Below are 18,172 nucleotides of genomic sequence, written 5' to 3' on the forward strand. Positions count from 1 at the left end.
TTTTAAAATATTTTTAACTATTTTAAATGATTGGGGGGAAATTAACTATTAACAATACATTAAAACATGCATATCAGGCTTCAATATGACTGGGAAGCTCCAATATAAGGTGGCAGAGAGCTGAGCCAAGCCCATAAGTTCCTTCAGGAAACTTTTTCATCTTCCTCTCCAGTGACTTCCCCATATATTTTAAAATATATTTTTTTATTGATTTCAGAGATTCCCCCGTCAGAGCACATGCCACGGTTTTGGGCTCAATCCTCAGTAGGGAGCATGCAGGAAGTAGCCAATTGACGATTCTCTCTCATCATTGATGTGTCTATCTCTCTCTACTTCTCTCTTCCTCTCTGAAATCAATAGAAATATTTTTTTAAAAAATAAAAAGAGGGACTTATCTGAGATTTGAACCCAGGACTTCTCATACCCTATGCAAGAATCTTAACCCAGATCAACAAGCTACCCAAAGTTCTGGACCTTCTTTATAATTACACTAGAGGCCTGGTGCACGAAATTCTTGCACTCAAGGGTCCCTTAGCCTGGCCTGCGCCCTCTTGGGGGATGTCTGACTGACAACTTAGGCCCAGCAGGCGAACATCCTTAGCACTGCTGTGGAGGTGGGAGAGGCTCCTGCCACCGCCACTGCACTCGACAGCCACGAGCCTGGCTTCTGGCTGAGTCCCACTCCCCTGTGGGAATGCACTGACCACCAGGGGGCAGCTCCTGCATTGAATGTCTGCCCCCTGGTGGTCAGTGTGTGTCATAATGACCGGTTGTTCTGCCGTTCAGTTGATTTGCATATTAGCCTTTTATTATATAGGATGACTCTCTAGGGATGGGATGAGCAGCGCCTGTAAAGTGGCACAGAGACCCCGATTCCACACCCACAGTGAAGGGTTCAGCTGGGGGGTGGGGTGGAGGGCAGTGGGTAGGAGGGAGCCCAGTGCTCCTCTTGCCCACAAAATGAGGAATAGCCCCTGCACGTCCTCCTCCCCCCACATGGTGGCTCCAGCTCTGACAACAGAGAACCTCTGGCTAGGAAAGGTGGGCGGCAGAGCCGGCAATCCCATCATCCCCATGCCTTCCTTGGGTCACTTTGCAGACACTTCTCTCAGTGACAAGGGCACTGGGGACGTGGTGGTGCAGTAGCCAGCAATAGGTCCCCAGCGTTGCGTGTTTTTGAGCCTCGGTCACTGAGACGCCTTGGAAAGGCCGCACCGCTATGGATGCTCACTAAACGCCGCCTGCGCCTGTGGAGTTTCTCAGGACTCCTAGGTCCAAACCAAGAAAAAGAACCACCCAACATGAGGCCCGAACCCACGACCTTGAGATTAACAGTCTCCTGCTCTACCAACTGGCCTAGCCAAAAGTCTCTCGGGATGTGTTATCGTGTCTAAAATTTTCCAAGTGCCATGAGTGGTGAGGCTCGACTACCAGCTCGCTGCCACCTTATATTGGAACTTCAAGTCATACAGAGGTTAGATCATGAATTGGACCTGGCCACCAAGGGCAGGTCAACAGCTAAAGCTTCCAACGCTACAGCAGGGGTGCTCCCAGTCCAAGACTTCCCTCACCACCCAGTGGACTCTAGCTGAGAAACTAGTCCCTTTGCCCACCGCTGGGGAGCCTACCTCTAGTACAGGAAGGAGCAGCTCCAGCAGCCAGAACAAGAGGAAGGGGTAAACAAATAAATAAAAGTTAAACAAAATAACAAGTGAAAACTTAGGGTGAAATGAACCACAGTGAAATTATTGATCCTTGAAAGACATCTGGATTGTTTCCTTTTTTTTTTTATACTGTTACAATATAATAGCTATAAACATTCATGTACAGTTTTTTTGTGTGAACATAAGTTAAAAGTCTTCATTTTTCTGGGATAAACACCCTATTCTATGTAAGGTTTTATGTGAGATCAATTTTTTTTTTTGGTATCTTCCATTATTTGGTCTTTTTGTTGTTGTTGTTGTTTTATTTATTTTCAATTACACTTGAAAATATTAGACATGTAATTTAAGAAATGATCCCCCTGATAAGTCTAGGGCCCACCTGGCATCATACATAGTTATTACAATACTAGAGGCCCAGTGCACGAAATTTGTGCACTGGTAAGGTCCCTAGCAGCTGCAGGCTGCCCACTGCCGGGTGGGTACTCCCTCCCTTTTCCCCCAGCCAGCCCGGCCCCTGGTCAAACTCCCAGAACTCCGATCAAGGGGACAATTTGCATACTATGCTTTTATTATATAGAATTATTGACTATATTTCTTATGCTGTACTTTACATCCCCATGACTATTTTGTACCTACCAATTGTACTTTTTTTTTTTAAGAGAATGTCTTTATTTTTAAAAATATATTTTTATTGATTTCAGAGAGGAAGAAAAAGGGAGATAGAAACATCAATGATGAGAGAGAATCATTGATTGGCTGCCTCCTGCACACCCCCTACTAGGGATTGAGCTTGCAACCCAGGCATGTGCCCTTGACTGGAACTGAACCTGGGACCCTTCAGTCCACAATCCAACGCTTTATCCACTGAGCCAAACCAGCTAGGGCCCAACTGTACTTCTTACACTTGTCACCTTTTTCACCTAGTCTCCCCACCCTGCCTCCCATCAAAATTTTCTTTTTAGTACACTCGACTAAAGCCATCTGAGTCAAGAATTTCCCTTGGAGGATATTTGACTATTGATTCACTTTCATTACTGGTTTTAGGATCATTTGCATTTTTATTCCATTAGGATAAGTTTTATATTTCAAAACTACAAAGGCCAGCCGACGTGGCTCAGAGGTTGAGCACTGACCTATGAACCGGGAGGTCAGGGCACATGCCTGGGTATCAAGCTCCATCCCAGGTATGCAATGTGCAGGCTGCTGATCATCATTGATGTTTCTATCTCTTTCTCCCTCTCCCTTCCTTTCTGAAATTAATAAAAATATATTTTCTAAAAATACAAATATATATATGTGTTTTTTTTTTAAGTTTCAGAGACTTGTTTAGAATATGAGTTGTATCTTAAGTTATGCAACAACTGTAAAGTCCCTGGGTTAGGCGTGTCTTCTTTCATTAGTCCTCAATCAGTTTCTGCAGTTTTATCAATAACATTAGCTTTTTCTAAGATTTGTCTTCAGGATTTATCATTAATCTCTATCATATTTTGTTTTCTACTTCATTAATTTAATCTCTTATCATTTTTTCCTTCTTCTAACGTTTGTGTATTTATTTTTGCTGTTCTTTTTCTAACTTCCTGTCATTAGTTTTCAACATTTTGTGTCTATTATGCACATTTAAGGCTATCAATTTCCCTCTAACTACTGCTTTAGCTATGTCCTACAGGTTTGGGTATGTAATATTTTCATCATCATTTTCAAAGTGTTTTCTGAATCCCATTGCAATTTCTTTCTTAACCCATACAAATTTTAGATGTGTGTCGTTTAATTTGCAATCATATTGGGATATTTTAGTTTTTCTTTATTTTTGTATTATTTATTTTGACTTATTTGTAGTTTACTATTCCTCTTTTTAATTGAATGTTACATACATATATTGAGTTTTGTTTCAATTTTATGTATTTTTATTTTTAGAAGACTTAGTTCTTTTTTTATTTTACCTAGTTTCTATCCTCAAAGATTCTTTTATTATTGGCTTTCATGGTTTTATACATAATAAGGATACTTGTATTATATTCTGTCTGATCATCTTGGCATCTGAAATCTTTGTAATTTTATTTCCATTGCCTGTTCTTTGGTTGTTGCTTATAGTGTCTTCTTTGCTTGTTGTTTTTTATTGTGAGTTGCCTATTTTTCTCCTAAACTTTTTTTGTGTGGGGAATTCTGTGAGATCTGGAATAAAAGTGTATTTCACACAGAAAATTGTTTATTTCTACCAGGGAGGGGCTCAAGGACTTACTAGTCATGGATCAGTTTAAATTAAATCTTTTACCTGAGGTGTTTGGTTTTTTTTTCCAATTGGCCCTTGCATACACAGAATTGGATAATTCATAATCCTTGGTTCATGGCACATTCTCAAACTCACCATCCCAAACAAAAGGAAGACCCTGCCAATAATATTTGTCCAACCACATGGTCCTCTCCACCACCCCACTCCTCTCCAGCGTAACCGGCCCCCAGACCCTGTTGGAGACAGATGCTCTTGGCACCCCTTGGCACTCTCGTCATCACATGCTGAAGGCACCAGCAGGCGGACACTTGCAGGAGGACTTTCCCTGGGCCCACATGCTGGGCCAGCAGGAAAGGCTGAAGGAGCTAATTCACCTCCCACAGCTCCACTTTCCTCTCACCCCCAAGTATTGGGAAGAAAGATGCCTTCCCAATGAGGGAGTGTTTTGTAAGAATTGGCCACCCCCAGGCATCCTTCCCGACCTCCCCAGAGGAAAAGGGGAGCGTCAGGAGGCCGCGCCTAGGTGAGGGGTGACCGGCTGGGGAGGCAGCCTAGGGAAGCCCGTACCCATGGCCTCTTCCCCAGCTCCCAGTCCCCGTGGAGAGGCCCTGCCTCTGGGGCTCGGACTGCAGGGGGCGCCCCAGGCTGGGTGTTGAAAAGGCGTCCGGCGCGGATGCCTGATGCACACAGGAGGGAACACCTAACTCGGACCCGCACCGCCACTAGCTTGTTGGGAGACAAGGTTTGGCGCTTTGAAAGTTTCATTTTATTTTTTTAAAGCGGTAGTGAGATGCACTTAGCCTTTTATGGATGATCTCCCACGGAGCCAAGCTCCGTGACCCTGTGCTGAGATCCCAAGGCCGAGCCTAGATCTCTGATCTCTGATCACATGTGGAGAGTCCCGGAGGGCTCGTCCGGATCTCCCGCACCCACGGAGAATCGCACCCCGACACCAACGAGCTACCGCCGAGGCTCTTGGCGGCCGGGGAGGCGGCCGGGCGGGACCCGCGGAGACGGTAGATGTCCACGGGCAGGAGGCCCCGATTTCAGACCGCCCGGAAGGCAGCCCGGGGTTCCCAAAGCCCACACGGGGGAGCAGCCCTGCGCCCCCCGCCCTCCGCCGGCGCCGCCTCCTCCCTGCGAGGGGACAACGCAGACCCCCGGCCCGGAACTCCGCGCCGCCTCCGTTACCGCCGGGCGCTCCTCCCCGCCGCGAGCGCGCGGGACCCGCTGGGGCAAAAGCCCGCGCGAGGAGTTCCCGGTCGGTTGGGGCGACGGCGCGTGGAGGTCCTGGAGCCCTGATCCCTGGGGGCCCCGCTTTGAAAAACGCCGCACCCCCACGGTGTGACAGCCAGTGGGTGAAACAGCCGCCACCGCCGCTGCTCCTCCCCGGCTCCTGCTTCTCCAGCTCCTCCCCGGCTCCTCCCCGGCTGCGCTCCCGGCTCCCCGCTCCACCCCGACGAGATAAAAACCAAGAACATGAGTTTCCGACCTGGGGCGTCCGGCCCCGGAGGCTGGGAGGCTGGGAGGCTGGGAGGCTGGGAGGCTGGGAGGGAGGCTGACGTGGAGAGTCGTTTTGTTCTACGGACCAAAGCAACCGGCCAGCAAAGGTCCTGGCCTCAGGGGCCCTGCCTGGCCCGGCACCGGGAGAGGGTGGCTGTACCTGGGCGGGTCCGCGGCGCCCTCCCCAGGTCCCCGGGGCGAGGAGGCGGGTCACCCTCCGGTTTCCCGAGAGAGCGCAGAGCCCCACGCGCCCTCCGATCCCGTCCGATCGGTGGGGCTAATTTCCTCGCGCTCTCGCCTAGGAAGGCCGGGTAGCCTGGGAGGGGGCCGGGGGCGGGAGCGGCGGGAGCCACTGAGGTTCCGCTCCCGGAAGCCCGAGCCCCCCACTAAATCGCAACTTCAGCGGAGGGTAGGTAGGCTTGACCCAGGACTTGATGGCGTTGGTCTGGAACTCCAGGAGCTCTTATTCCCCGAGCAACCGGCGAAGCGCTCTCCCTCCCTGTGAGCAGCCTCCGGAGTCTCCTCCGCCTCTAACCGCGGTTGGCTGGGAGGCGCGGGGATGCTTCTGCGTTTCTAGGCCCCCACTTGGTTGTGCCGGCAGGAGCCTCGGCCCAGTAGGTCTCCCCTATATCCCGCTGAAGACAGAGAAAGGGAAAGGGGGGCTCAACTTGGGGCCACTGGCACCCAAAGCGCGAAGCAGACCCCCGAGACCAGCGATTTTCAGTCCGTGTGCCTGGGGCGGGCGTGGGGGTAGGAGTGGGTTAGAAGAAGTCAATGGGGGCGGGGGGAGGGGAGGGAAGGGGAACATATGTAATACTTTCAACAATAAAGATTTTTAAAAAACACCCGTGATACCTGCCCAACCGGTGTGGCTCAGTGGTTGAGCTTCGCCCTATGAACCAGAGGTCACCGGTGGATTCTGGTCAGGGCACGAGCCCGGGTTCCGGGCTCCATCCCCAGTAGGGGGCGTTCAAGAGGCAGCCAATCAATGATTCTCTTTCTCATCATTTACGTTTCTCTCTCTCTCTTTGAAATCAATGCAAATATTTTATTTTTTTTTAAATATATTTTTTTGATTTCTTTACAGAGAGGAAGGGAGAGAGATAGAGAGTTAGAAACATCGATGAGAGAGAAACATCGATCAGCTGCCTCCTGCACATCTCCTACTGGGGATGTGCCTGCAACCCACGTACATGCCCTTGACTGGAATCGAACCTGGGACCCTTCAGTCCGGAGGCCGACGCTCTATCCACTGGGCCAAACCGGTTTCGGCATCAATGAAAATATTTTAACACACACACACACACACACACACACACACACACACACACACACAAAACTCATGTGATACCTGACTAGTCAGGAGCACTGGCTTCTTTCCCCTTAGATTGTAAAAAAAAAAAAAAGCTAACAGAACAATAGTCATCCGTGTGAATGAATCAAAACTATTGTATACCTATTTTTTTTTGTCAAATCGGCAAAAAATCTATATTTTGTGATGTGCAGCAGGATTTTAGTCATCAGTTTATGTGCCAGGAGATGGAAAGGGTTGAAAATCCCTGCCTTAGATCAACGAGCCACCATGCCACACTTGCCTTGCCCCTGCCCTCTTCTTTTACTTTCTCTTTCTCCTCCGGCAGCTGACAAGGGAAAACTTACACAATCAACCAGGTAGCTCAGTTGTTAGGGACCACACCTATACATTTGGCTCTGTGGTGAGCTGCTACAATTCCCGGAAGTCCCAAAACCTCTATGCCTCCTACCAGGGTGGGTGGTCTCCCCATGGGCTTCCCCAGTGGAGGAAACAAGAGTCAGAGTGGAAGCCATGCCCCAAGCCAGGCTGCTGCCACACAGACCAATCATCTGTCCCCTGTTTGGCAGGGGGCAGGGGGTAGGGGGCAGAGGCAGGGACAAAACAGACACTGGAATTCCCAGATTACCAAACGTTAGGATCCCTGTACCCCTCTACTTGATCAGACACCTGAATCAAACTCTCCCCCAACATGACCCCAGGGGGACTGGAGCCTGGACAGCGTTCTGAGTGAGAGGTTAGCAGCAAAAGGAGTTTCCGTGGGTGGCTCATTCATTCAAGGGATGATTCTTGCTTAGTGTTCAAAGAGGGTCAAGTCCCAGAGGAGTCCAGTTTTCAGAGTTTCTTGTCTTTTAGTTGGGGACAGCTACGGGGAGGGTAATCCTCCTGGGACTCCTTCGCAGGGCCTCTGCCAACAGGGAGTGAGGAAGCCCTCAGGTCGGCCTTAAAGGGCGTCATTGATCCTTGTCTTGGCCTGGGACTGGGTGGCTGAACTGCTAGTCTCCTGGCCCTCCAGAAATGGGGGTCCAGAAGGCAGATCCCGGTTCAAGGGCTGAAACCCAACATGGCTTCCTGGGGTGAGCAGGCGTCTGCTTTTATTATAAGTCTTTATTATAGCTGCTTTTATTTTAACTCTCATTGTGCCCCATCAGGGAGCTTTTTAGATCTAGGTGGAAAACCTGGAACAGAAAAACAACCTACAAGGAGCAGAAAAACAGCCCATAGGGACCGGGAACCCAGATGCCTTCATGGCCCACAACTCGCGATTTAAAAACCCACCCAGCAAAAATCCGCCTAGCCTAGGGCTCAAACCCACGGCCCTGAGATTAAGAGTCTCCTACTCTACGGACTGAGCTGGGGGGAAACCACACAGCTGCAACTTACTGAATCTTTAAGTTAAAGTCGAGTTTTAGATCAATGTGATGCCACAGTCGAAACCGGAATATGAACAACATTTTCAGTTGTACCCATTGCCTTCAACCCAGACTCCAAAGGTCACATGTAGCCCGAGACCCCCTGATGTTGCCAGGCGCCAAGCTGGGTCCTAGTCCTTCTCTGTGCCCTGAGTCCCTGGGTCCCTGAACCACCTTGAAGCCATTGGAGGAGGGTGAGTCAGCTTGAGGCTGCTCCAGAGATATGGGAACCAGGGACACCTTCCACAGGGTGATGGAAAGCCAGGTCTGACCCACTGATTCCTTCTTCCCTCGAAAGATTTTGCTGAACTCAGACTCGAAGCCATCCTGTGGGAGCAGGCCCGCAGAAGCCAGCTTCTTGGGAGGGATTGACACAGAGCCAGGATCTTCCCATTTGGAACAAGAGACTGTTCTGTTTCCTGCCCAAAGCCAGTCAGGAGAGTGTGAGGCAGGGAGATGGGAGGGGCCTTGGAGAGAAAAACCTGGCTTCCACCGGACCAGCTGAAGGATTGGGACTGGGGTGGGGAGGCAGGCTGGAAACTCAGAGAGGAGTTCATGTTATAGTCTTGAGGCACTGTTGAAAGTGCTTTTCAAAAAATAAGTTTTAATACCCCAAATAAGTTTTTGAGGCATGACCTGCTATTATCCCCACTTTACAGATGAGTAAACTGAGGCCCTTGAGAGTCCAAGCATCTAGATTTGTGGAGTCCTGGTTGGGAATTAAGGAGCCTAGTCCTGCAGCCCTCCCCCATCCCTAAAAGAACTGCCCGGGATTTGTGTCCTGGACCTTTCACACCTAGGGGGAGGCTCAAGGCCCCAGACCCGCAAGCCGATTGGCCATGGGAATTTCCCAGGCCAGATTTCTCCAGGAAGCACAGAGTTCTCCAGGGACTGGGGCTCAGGGATGGAGTCTGTGCAAGGAAGTTTGGGTACATGGCTCTGGGACAGGAGCTAGCTCTGTGTGCCTACAGTGTCCTAAAGTGGGATCTGAAAACTGGGGGGCGGGAAGGAGGCGGAGGCTCAGGCACCAGGAACCTCCCCTCTCCACCATCTCCATTCTCAACCCCTTTTTTCTCCATCGTAAAATAAAGGGTCCGCCATGGCATACACACTACAAAAATGCCCCGGGTGCAAGGGAAGGGCTTGTCAGGAATCTGAATCCAGGGCCTCTCACTCCCAAAGCCCAGAGAGTAGCCCTAGATGAACATGTCCATCCAGGTCCATTTCCTTACCTCTCTCTCTCCCTTTCATGGAGGAAAATGGTTTTACCCCCTGGTTCTGTGGGGGCCGGAGCCATCCATTCTTCTGAAAGTCACTGGCTGAGCCAGGCCTTGGGCTGGGGATACAGCGAGTGCCAACCTGTCCAGGGGACCCCAGTAGCTGTGATCAGGGACAGGGTCTCCTACAGCTGGAAGGGTCTCCTACATGCTGGAGCAGGGACAGTGGACAAGGAGGGGATGAGACTGCCTGCACTTGGGGAGGGAGGGCAGAAGGCCCCAGAAATCGGGGTCAGGTTTAGTGTTAAACAGGTCTGTTCCTTATTCCCTGTATTGTCCTCACTGTCACTGGGGCTGCTGGCTTCCTCCTGACGGGGAGGGGGACGGTGGCTTGCTCCAGTGGGTCTGCATACAGCTTGTCTGGAAAAGGCCAGGAGGGCACATCTTGGGTGTCACCTGCGTCCTTTTATACGATGGGTTCCAGTTTGGTCTGGGCCCTGTAATCAGATGGTCAGACTTGTTCCAGCTGGGAGCCCGGAGTGGGTGGAGGCCTCAGTTAAACCCACAGGTTCAGGAACATAAGAGGGGGCCCAAGGAGGGGTGCCGGCCTGGTCCCTAAGATAAGAGCCTCAGCTCAGCACCCCCACCTCTCACCCACAACCCTGCACTTCAGGCCTCACTCTGCCTTTCTGTATTTAGACCACCCGCCCCCGCCCCCCCCCCCCCCCCCATATTACACCTCCGAACCCGGGAAGGAATCACACCCAAGTGTGGTGCTGAGGAGGAGCCGAAGCTCTTCTTGTGAAGGTCGCTAAGCAGATGAGTTGTTGAAGAGCCTGGGAAAGCCCAAGGAGGGGCGCGGATTGAACCCACGACTTTCGTATGACGATCTCAGACTCTTACTGACGGGCTGAGCCGGCCAGGCTCTCTGGCCTTTGTTCTGGGGCCTCGGGTGCCTTGGTGGCTGAAGTTCCAACGCTGCAACCAGAGGAGACGGGAGAACAAAGTGGGGCTTCGGCCCCGACAGCAGCAGCGGGACAGTAGCTGATGCGCCGGAGCTGCCGCGGCCGCTTCCCCGCCGGCTCGCACAGGCCTGGGCGCTGAGCGCTCGGTTGAACCGGTTTGAGGTCTGGGGTCGCTGAGTGCGCAGCCTGGGCGCCCGGAATTTGAGGAGCGCGGCGGCCTGTCCCTCCTGGAGGGTCCTGGGTCCCAGCCCAAGGGTATCCTCGTGGGACCAGGTGCCGCGAAGCTGGAGTGGGGCCGGGACCTGAGTGAGGCGGGAGCTGGTTCTCCACACCGCGCTGAGCCCCAAACAGCAGAACCAGGACAGCAAAATGCTGGGCCTGTGCGGGGAACGCGGGGCCCTTCTGCACCGTGGGCGCCGCGGGGCACCTTGAGGTACCCACCAGCTCTGGGCGCCGCCAGTGTGCAAGGGGTGGGGGTCCGAGAAAGGAAGCTCGCGTGGGGCAGCGCCCAGTGGCCTAACGGAGGAGGCACTGGCCTCCTAAACCAGGGATTATGGGTCCCACCTGTTACAGAAAACCGGAGAAGAACCAAGCAACGCTTAGAGCAGTGGTTCTCAACCTTGGCTGCACATTAGAATCACCTGGGAATCTTTTTTTTTTTTTAATATTTTAATAATTTTTATTTCTTAAAGTATTACAAAGAGTATTACATATGTCTCCTTTTTTCCCCCCCTTGACATTCCCCCGGCCCCTACCCCCCCGCCCCCCCCCCCGCCCCGTGTCTTGTGTCCATTGGTTAATCTTATATGCATGCATATAAGTCCTTCAGTTGGTCTCTTAATCCCCCCCCCAACCCTCCCCAGGCTTCCCACTGTAGTTTAACATTCTGTTCATTGTTGCTCTGCTTCTGTATCTACCCCTGTTCATCAGTCCATACTGGTCCCCTTTATTTGTCCCAACCTCACTGGAGTAGTCTCAACCTCACCAGGGCCGTCTGAGCCTCACCAGGGCCGTTTCAACCTCACCGGGGTCGTCCCTACCTCACGGGGGCCGTTTCAACCTCACCGGGGTTGTCCCTACCTCACGGGGGCCGTTTCAACCTGACCAGGGTCGTCCCTACCACACCGGGGCCGTTTCGACCTGACCAGGGTCGTCCCTACCTCACGGGGGCCGTTTCAACCTGACCGGGGTTGTCCCTACCTCACGGGGGCCGTTTCAACCTGACCGGGGTTGTCCCTACCACCTGGGAATCTTTTTAAAATCCTGATTTCTGGGCCTCGTCCTCCGGAAATTCTGTTTCTTTGTTACTAATGTTGTGGCCCCACCCCATAACAAAGAAACAGAATTTCCGGAGGACGAGACCCAGAAATCAGGATTTAAAAAAGATTCCCAGGTGATTCTAATGTGCAGCCAAGGTTGAGAACCACTGGCTTAGAGAGATGGAATTTCTTTTATTATTACACGTGGGCCCAAAGGAAAATGTCTCTCAAATTCTGGGCGAAGTCACACAGGAAGTTTCCTGTATTTATACCATTTTACCTTCTTTGTCTCCCAAATATGGGGTTTTTCCGGTTCCCTTTGCAAGTTCTTAAAGAGCCCCTATGTGCTGGGGCTTTGAGACCTCCACCAAAAGCTTGGCCTGGCGCCAGCACTGATAACTTCGTCTGGGGAAGGTTTAATGGCCTCTATGAAATGGGAGTAGTCTTATTTTCCTTATTATTTAAGCCAGCAAGCATTTACAGAAGCCAGAAATAGCAGGGTTAAAATTTCAAACAGCAGTTTTTATATAAGATGGAGGCTTCACACCCAGGGTGGTTTCCGTCGCCAAAAAATGTCAGCATTCACTGAAAGACGCACCTTCTAGGACTCCCACGATTGGGGACGGATGTTTCTTTGCACCCGTGAAGGTTAGAAAAGAAAAGTGAGCCAGACCTGCTGGCTCTGGTTTGGGGCTCAATCCCCAGTGGGGAGCCTGCAGGAAGCCAGCAATCAGTGATTCTCTCTCATCATTGTTGTTTCTATTTCTCTGTTCCTTCTCCCTCCCTCTCTGAAATCAATTAAAAACAATTTTGTTTTTTTTTTTAAGAAAGAAAGAAAAAAGAAGTGAACACAGGCCCAGGCCAGCCCTGAGCAGACCCTGGCCCTTTTGGGTTGTAGCAACCGGACCATCCCAGGAAGAAAAATATCGGAATTACAGAGCTCACATAGAACTGAACCTGGGACCACTTGCATCCAAAGCAGAAGTCACACCCCTATACCAGCGAACCAAACTGTCTTCTGTAGGTGTCCTTGATTCTGTCTACTTTCTCCCCCTCCCTCAGATGGGGCAATGTCCCAGATGCCGGCCCCCACCCCACCCCCGCCACCCCCCCTCCCCACCCCCCGCCCAGGTCCAGGGATACTGACTCAACTGTCCTACTTTCAGGGCTGTGGGCTGAACATACCCCACCTCCTGCAGGGCCATTGGGATCAGGAAAGGCGGAGGCTGTGGTGGGCGAGGCTGTGGTGGGCGGGGAGATGGGCAGGTGCAGGACAAGTTTAGGTGTGTGATTCAAGCCTCAGGTGCTAGAGGTCTCAGGTTTGAGTCCCCCGCCCCGCCCCCCCCCTTCCTACCCCTTTCCGCAGTGTCAGCTTGGGACACCTCACCCTCTGTAGCTCCTGCCCTCCCCTCTCCCCCCCGCCCCCCTGCCCTCCGGGGAAGCACCCAGCCAACCCTACTGGGCCGGTAACTCCAGGGCCTTGGTCCACGAAGCCCCCCAACTATGTTCAGGGTGAACCAGGGTCTGGCCAGTGGCCTTATACTACTGTTTATTGTTAATAGTGACCAGTGTGGTGTCGGGGTACCCTGACCATCCACTTCACAAAGTAGATCTCTCCACTTTGGTCCAGGTTTCTCCTCACCTCCCCGTTCCCTTCCTGGGATCCGAGCAGAGACTGCAGGGCTACTTCAGCCTGTGGGCCAGTGCCCAGCAGCAGCCCCCTGTCCTGCCCTGCATTACTCTGGCCTTTAATGATGGGCATGGAAGGTCCATCCTTCTCTTTGTCCTGGTGGAGTAGGAGGCGACCACCTTCTCCCTCAGCCAGAAGGTGTCAGTGGAGGCCTCCTGGGGATCTTCAACTCCATTCTGCCCAGCAGTAAAGGAGGCCCAACCCCGGGTGAGCTACCTCCGCAACAAGGATGCGGTGCCCTCTTTACCCACCAGAGGGCGCTTTGTCAGAGGAGGCTGGTAAACCAGAGACAAGGTCGAGTTTCCTAACATAATACCGAAAATGTCCAAGATGCAGTGAGAATCACCGGTCATATTAAGAACCAGGAAAAATGTCAACTTGGAGGAGAAAGGGCAATTGAGAGACACCGACCTCAGATGTTGGAACCACCTGACAGGGTTGTAAAGGTGGTAAAGCAGCCACCGTAAACATACTCCAACGAGCAATTACCATCTGATTGAGAATTCAAAAAAAACCCCAAACAAACCAGAAAGTCTCAAAGAAATAGAAGCTATAAAGAATAACAAAATGGATAACTTAGAACTGAAAAATACAATAACCTAAATAAAAAACGTAATGGTTGGGCAACAGTAGAATGGACAACACAGCAATAAGAATCCGTGAATTTAAAGATAGAATGATAGAAATGATCTGATCTGAAAAAAGAGAGAAAATGGATTTTAAAAAAACAAACAGAGCCTCAGGGATTTGTGGGCTTTGACAAAATATCTAGTGTTTGAGTCATTGGAGGCCCCAGGGAAGAGAAAGATGGGGTTAGTGTTAGAAGAAAGAGGCTGAAATTTTTCTGTGTATTTTTAAGAGAAGTTTTAGGCCCATAGCAAAATTGAGCAGAAATATATAGTTCTCATAAATCCTCTGCCCCCACATGCACACAGCCTCCTCTGTTCTTGTATATTTTTTAAAACCTATCTGCTCTGGCTGGGTAGCTCAGTGGGTTGGAATGTAGTCCTCATGTACCAAGGTTTCTGATTAGATCCCCAGTCAGGGCACATGCAGGAATCAACAGATGAATGCATGAATGAGTAGAGCAACACATCGATGTTTCTCTCTCTCAAAAAAAATCAATAAATTACAAAGAAAACTATCTCCCTCCACTTTTTAAAAAATATTTTAGCCGAAACCGGTTTGGCTCAGTGGATAGAGCGTCGGCCTGCGGACTGAAGGGTCCCGGGTTCGATTCCGGTCAAGGGCATGTACCTGGGTTGCGGGCACATCCCCGGTGGGAGATGTGCAGGAGGCAGCTGATCGATGTTTCTAACTCTCTATCTCTCTCTCCCTTCCTCTCTGTAGAAAATCAATAAAATATATTAAAAAAAAAATTTTAAAGCACATATATTTCTTTGCCAATAAAAGCATTTTGCCTTTTTTTTTTTTTTTTTACAAATATCTCTACAAAGAAAGTTCTTTTGTTTTATAATATCCCCAATACCATGCTCACATCCAGCAACTTCAGTATTTTCTCACCCCCATTTTCAGCTGCTCACACCTGCCATTCAGGGATGCACTGGCTCCTTCCAGGGACACCTTCCCTCCACGGCGGAGGCCTGGTGGCAGGAAACCTGGCGGGCAACCCGGAGTCTCCAACTTTCTCTGCCCTCACAGCCAGGTGGCAGCTCAGAATTACCCACAGGGCATATCAAGAAAGGATGGGGAAGAATAACTTAATTTTTAAAAAATAAAATAGTTTTCAGACAACTCAAAAAACAAACAAAAAAACTCACAAACAAACAGCTGGAGTAATGTGAACAATTGGAATCCAGTAGGCCTAACAATTATTTTAAGTTCATGGGTTCGTTGACCACATACAGGGCAATGGGGTTCTGTTGTCATTTCCCCATTTCCTGCCCAGGGACCCAACTTCTGGCGTCCAAGACAGCGTCCCAACCAGGAGGGTGTACAGGAAGTGGGGATATTTCAGTAGGGAGCAAAACGATGAGGAAGGATGTTGAGGAAATTCACGGAGCCCTCAGGGGAGACATCCCACATTGCCACTGCTCATGGCCTGGGGCAGGCGTCTCCCTGTCCACTGAGCACCCCTGGACACCCGGCCTCAGCTGGGATCTGCACCCTCCCTGCAGCCTGCCTCCCATCTATCCCCACAATCCCAGACCGAACTCCACTCTGCTGGGGACTCCATTTACACCCTAAAATAGCCAGGGATGACAAACTAAGGGCTCCTCTGGGATTTGAAGCTGAAGCAAGAATAAGGCCTCCTGAACAGGGACCTTCCGCTGCAGCATGCACTTCGCTGTCCTGGACTGTCCACTCCCCGTCCATCGGACAGATGACAGCTGAGCCCAGCTCCAGCCAGGCCCTGGGCCGAGGCTGGGTGTAGAGGGGAGCGGACCCTGATGCAGAAGTGGGAAGGGGGCCCGAGGGAGGGCTGGCACAGAAGAGGACTTTGGAGAGGAGCTATCCTGCTGGTGGAGGCCGTAGTGGTTTCCCCTTAAGGACCGGGAGTCGTAGAAGATTCTGATCACCAGAGAAGAAAGCCTTGGCCAGGGAGCCTGGTTCCTCCCTTGATGCCATGGGCCTTAGGGTAGGAAGAGCCCTCCCTGGGCATCCGCGTGGGCTCTGGTTTCTGCACTGGAGACCCACTCACTCAGGAACTCAAGAGTCGGAAGGCTTGAAAGAGGCACCCAGATCACCCCCCTCCCCCGAGGCGAGGCATAAGTAGAGAAACCCACGGAGGTTTAGATCAGAGACGGGCCCAGCCGCCTGCCTGCCAGTCTGCAGGCTCCCCGGGGACTCTGGCCCCGAAGCAGCTTGCAGGGAAGGGGGCTGGGTGGCTGTGCGGCAACCCCTGGGCCAGGCATGCCTCTGTGATTGGGATCAGGAAACTCTTCCCAGCTGGGCGCCCCCGTGAAATTCCCACCGAAGCTCCAGTCCTGCCTGTAGCAGCCGTGTCTCCTATTTTCTGTATTCTGAAGCTCTGGCTGCCCCTCCCGGAGTTAGCCAATCTGTGGAGATAGCAAACGTACCCCCCGCCCCCCGCCTCCCGCCCCCCCGCCTTCCCGTGAGCAGGCATTTCAAATGCAAACCAACCAATCCGGAGTCCACAGCCCCAGATCCGCTCTGTATCTGGCTCACACTGAGCCACTGTCCGCCTTCCAGAGTCACCCCAGGCCAGGAAACAGACAACGCAGGACGGCACCTAAGCCCGGAGCCGGCTGAAATCATTCAAACGAGCCCATCTACCAGTAAACCTGCTTACCCGGCCCCACCTGCCTCACCTCCCGGGAAACCTCCATGAAGCGCTGGCCCAGGTTCCCCGCATCCTCTGCCTCTGGACCCACCTGGGTGCTCCCCCTGCGGCCCCCTGAGGCCGCGTGTCCCCAGGGCCTGGGAGCTGTGAGTAACAGGCCATCCTTTCAATGGCCGGAGCTGGTGGTCTCATCAGATCTGAATAAGGAAACGCTGTAGTTCTTCAGCGAGAAGAAAAGACGCCCCACGTCGGAGCGCAGCCTCGGAGCCCCGGCGGAGCGCCTGCCCTCGGCGCCCCCACCCCCCAGCCTTCCGCTGCGGGGTCCTTCCTTCCCGCGGGTGGGGACGGCCCTGCGGACGGCCCCCCAGGAAGGAAAAGGGCGTTTGAAAACGTGGCTCCTCCAGAATTTGAATTTATAACCTTTCACACCCAAAGCAAAAAGGTATTCGCAGCCACGTTTCCCGGTCGCCGGATTCTGAGACCGCGGGGCACACACCGACCATCTCCGCTCGTCCCGCGCCCGGCGCTCCCGGCTCCGCTCCGGGATGAAGCCTCGGGTCGCGGGAGGGAAAAAAGTGGGCTCGTCCGGGATTTGAACCCGGGACCTCTCGCACCCAAAGCGAGAATCATACCCCTAGACCAACGAGCCGGCTCGCCGAGGAGCGGCTGCCATTTGTCCTGGAAGCCTCCGCCGGCTCCGCCCTCCTCGGCCGGGTCGGGTTTCTCTGTCCCGGGAGAGGGAGCAGGGGAGGGGGAGGCGCGGCGCCGCCGGACCTGCCGGGTGGGGAGCTGCGGCCTCCCCCTCCCCAGACCCGCGGAACCCGAGCCCCGGCCCCCGCCGACGCCCCAGCCCCCATCACTAGAGGAGGGGCGGTGACGGGAAGGGGCCGTGGCCTGGGTGAGCGCGGAGGCAGGCCCCGCCTGGAAACCTCACCAAAATGGGGTACGGGGGCAGCACCTGAGCGTCACGCTCTGTCGCCCCCAAGGGGATCCTCGATCACCTGGGGGTCCGCACAGACCGGGCCCCTGTCCCCAGCCGAGAGCCCTCTGGAACCCACGCAGGGTCAGAGGGGGTCGGAGCGGAGCGCACTTCTTCCCCAAGGGCAGCTCCAACGCCCCAACTTTTCTTTCCTCTGCCACTAGCGAGGGGGCAAGCATCCACCTGCCCCCCGCGCCCCCCCAGTCTTCCAGATGCATCCACCTGCCCCCCGCCCCCCCCCCCAGGCTTCCTGATGCATCCACCTGCCCCCCCCAGTCTTCCTGATGCGTCCACCTGCCCCCCGCCCCCCCCAGTCTTCCTGATGCATCCACCTCCCCCTCCCCCCCAGTCTTCCAGATGCATCCACCTGCCCCCCGCCCCCTCCCACCCCAGGCTTCCTGATTTGCCTCTTGCTGCGCCCCACAAAGGGCTGCGAGTTTGGAATGAGGGAGTCGGTGGTTGGAATCCGGCACTTCCCACGCCCCGTCCTTGCCCGCCCTCTGGAGCTGCTGAGGCACCGAGACCCACCGGAGCGCAGACGGACGCCGGAGGCCCCCTCGCTTCCTGCCCCGGGGCCGGGATGCAGCACGAGGGGTCCAGGGTGGTTCCTACCAGTTTTGGGCGGAAGTTCCAGGCAACTGCAACTAGCGTTGGGGTGATGAGCCCTTACCACGGC

The 18,172-nt window shown here is 53.0% G+C and overlaps 1 non-coding gene across 1 annotated transcript; it reads right to left on the bottom strand.

Moving 5' to 3' along the window:
• Nucleotides 1-17,094: 17,094 nt before the first annotated feature.
• TRNAP-UGG (transfer RNA proline (anticodon UGG)) lies at nt 17,095-17,166 on the bottom strand. The gene has a single exon. It is a non-coding gene; the product is annotated as a tRNA-Pro (tRNA).
• Nucleotides 17,167-18,172: the final 1,006 nt, after the last annotated feature.

This window comes from Myotis yumanensis, unplaced genomic scaffold (assembly GCF_028538775.1).
Source record: "Myotis yumanensis isolate MYYU_CA2020_CCGP unplaced genomic scaffold, mMyoYum1.0.hap1 SCAF_4, whole genome shotgun sequence".
In the NCBI taxonomy this organism is placed as follows: Eukaryota; Metazoa; Chordata; class Mammalia; order Chiroptera; family Vespertilionidae; genus Myotis; species Myotis yumanensis.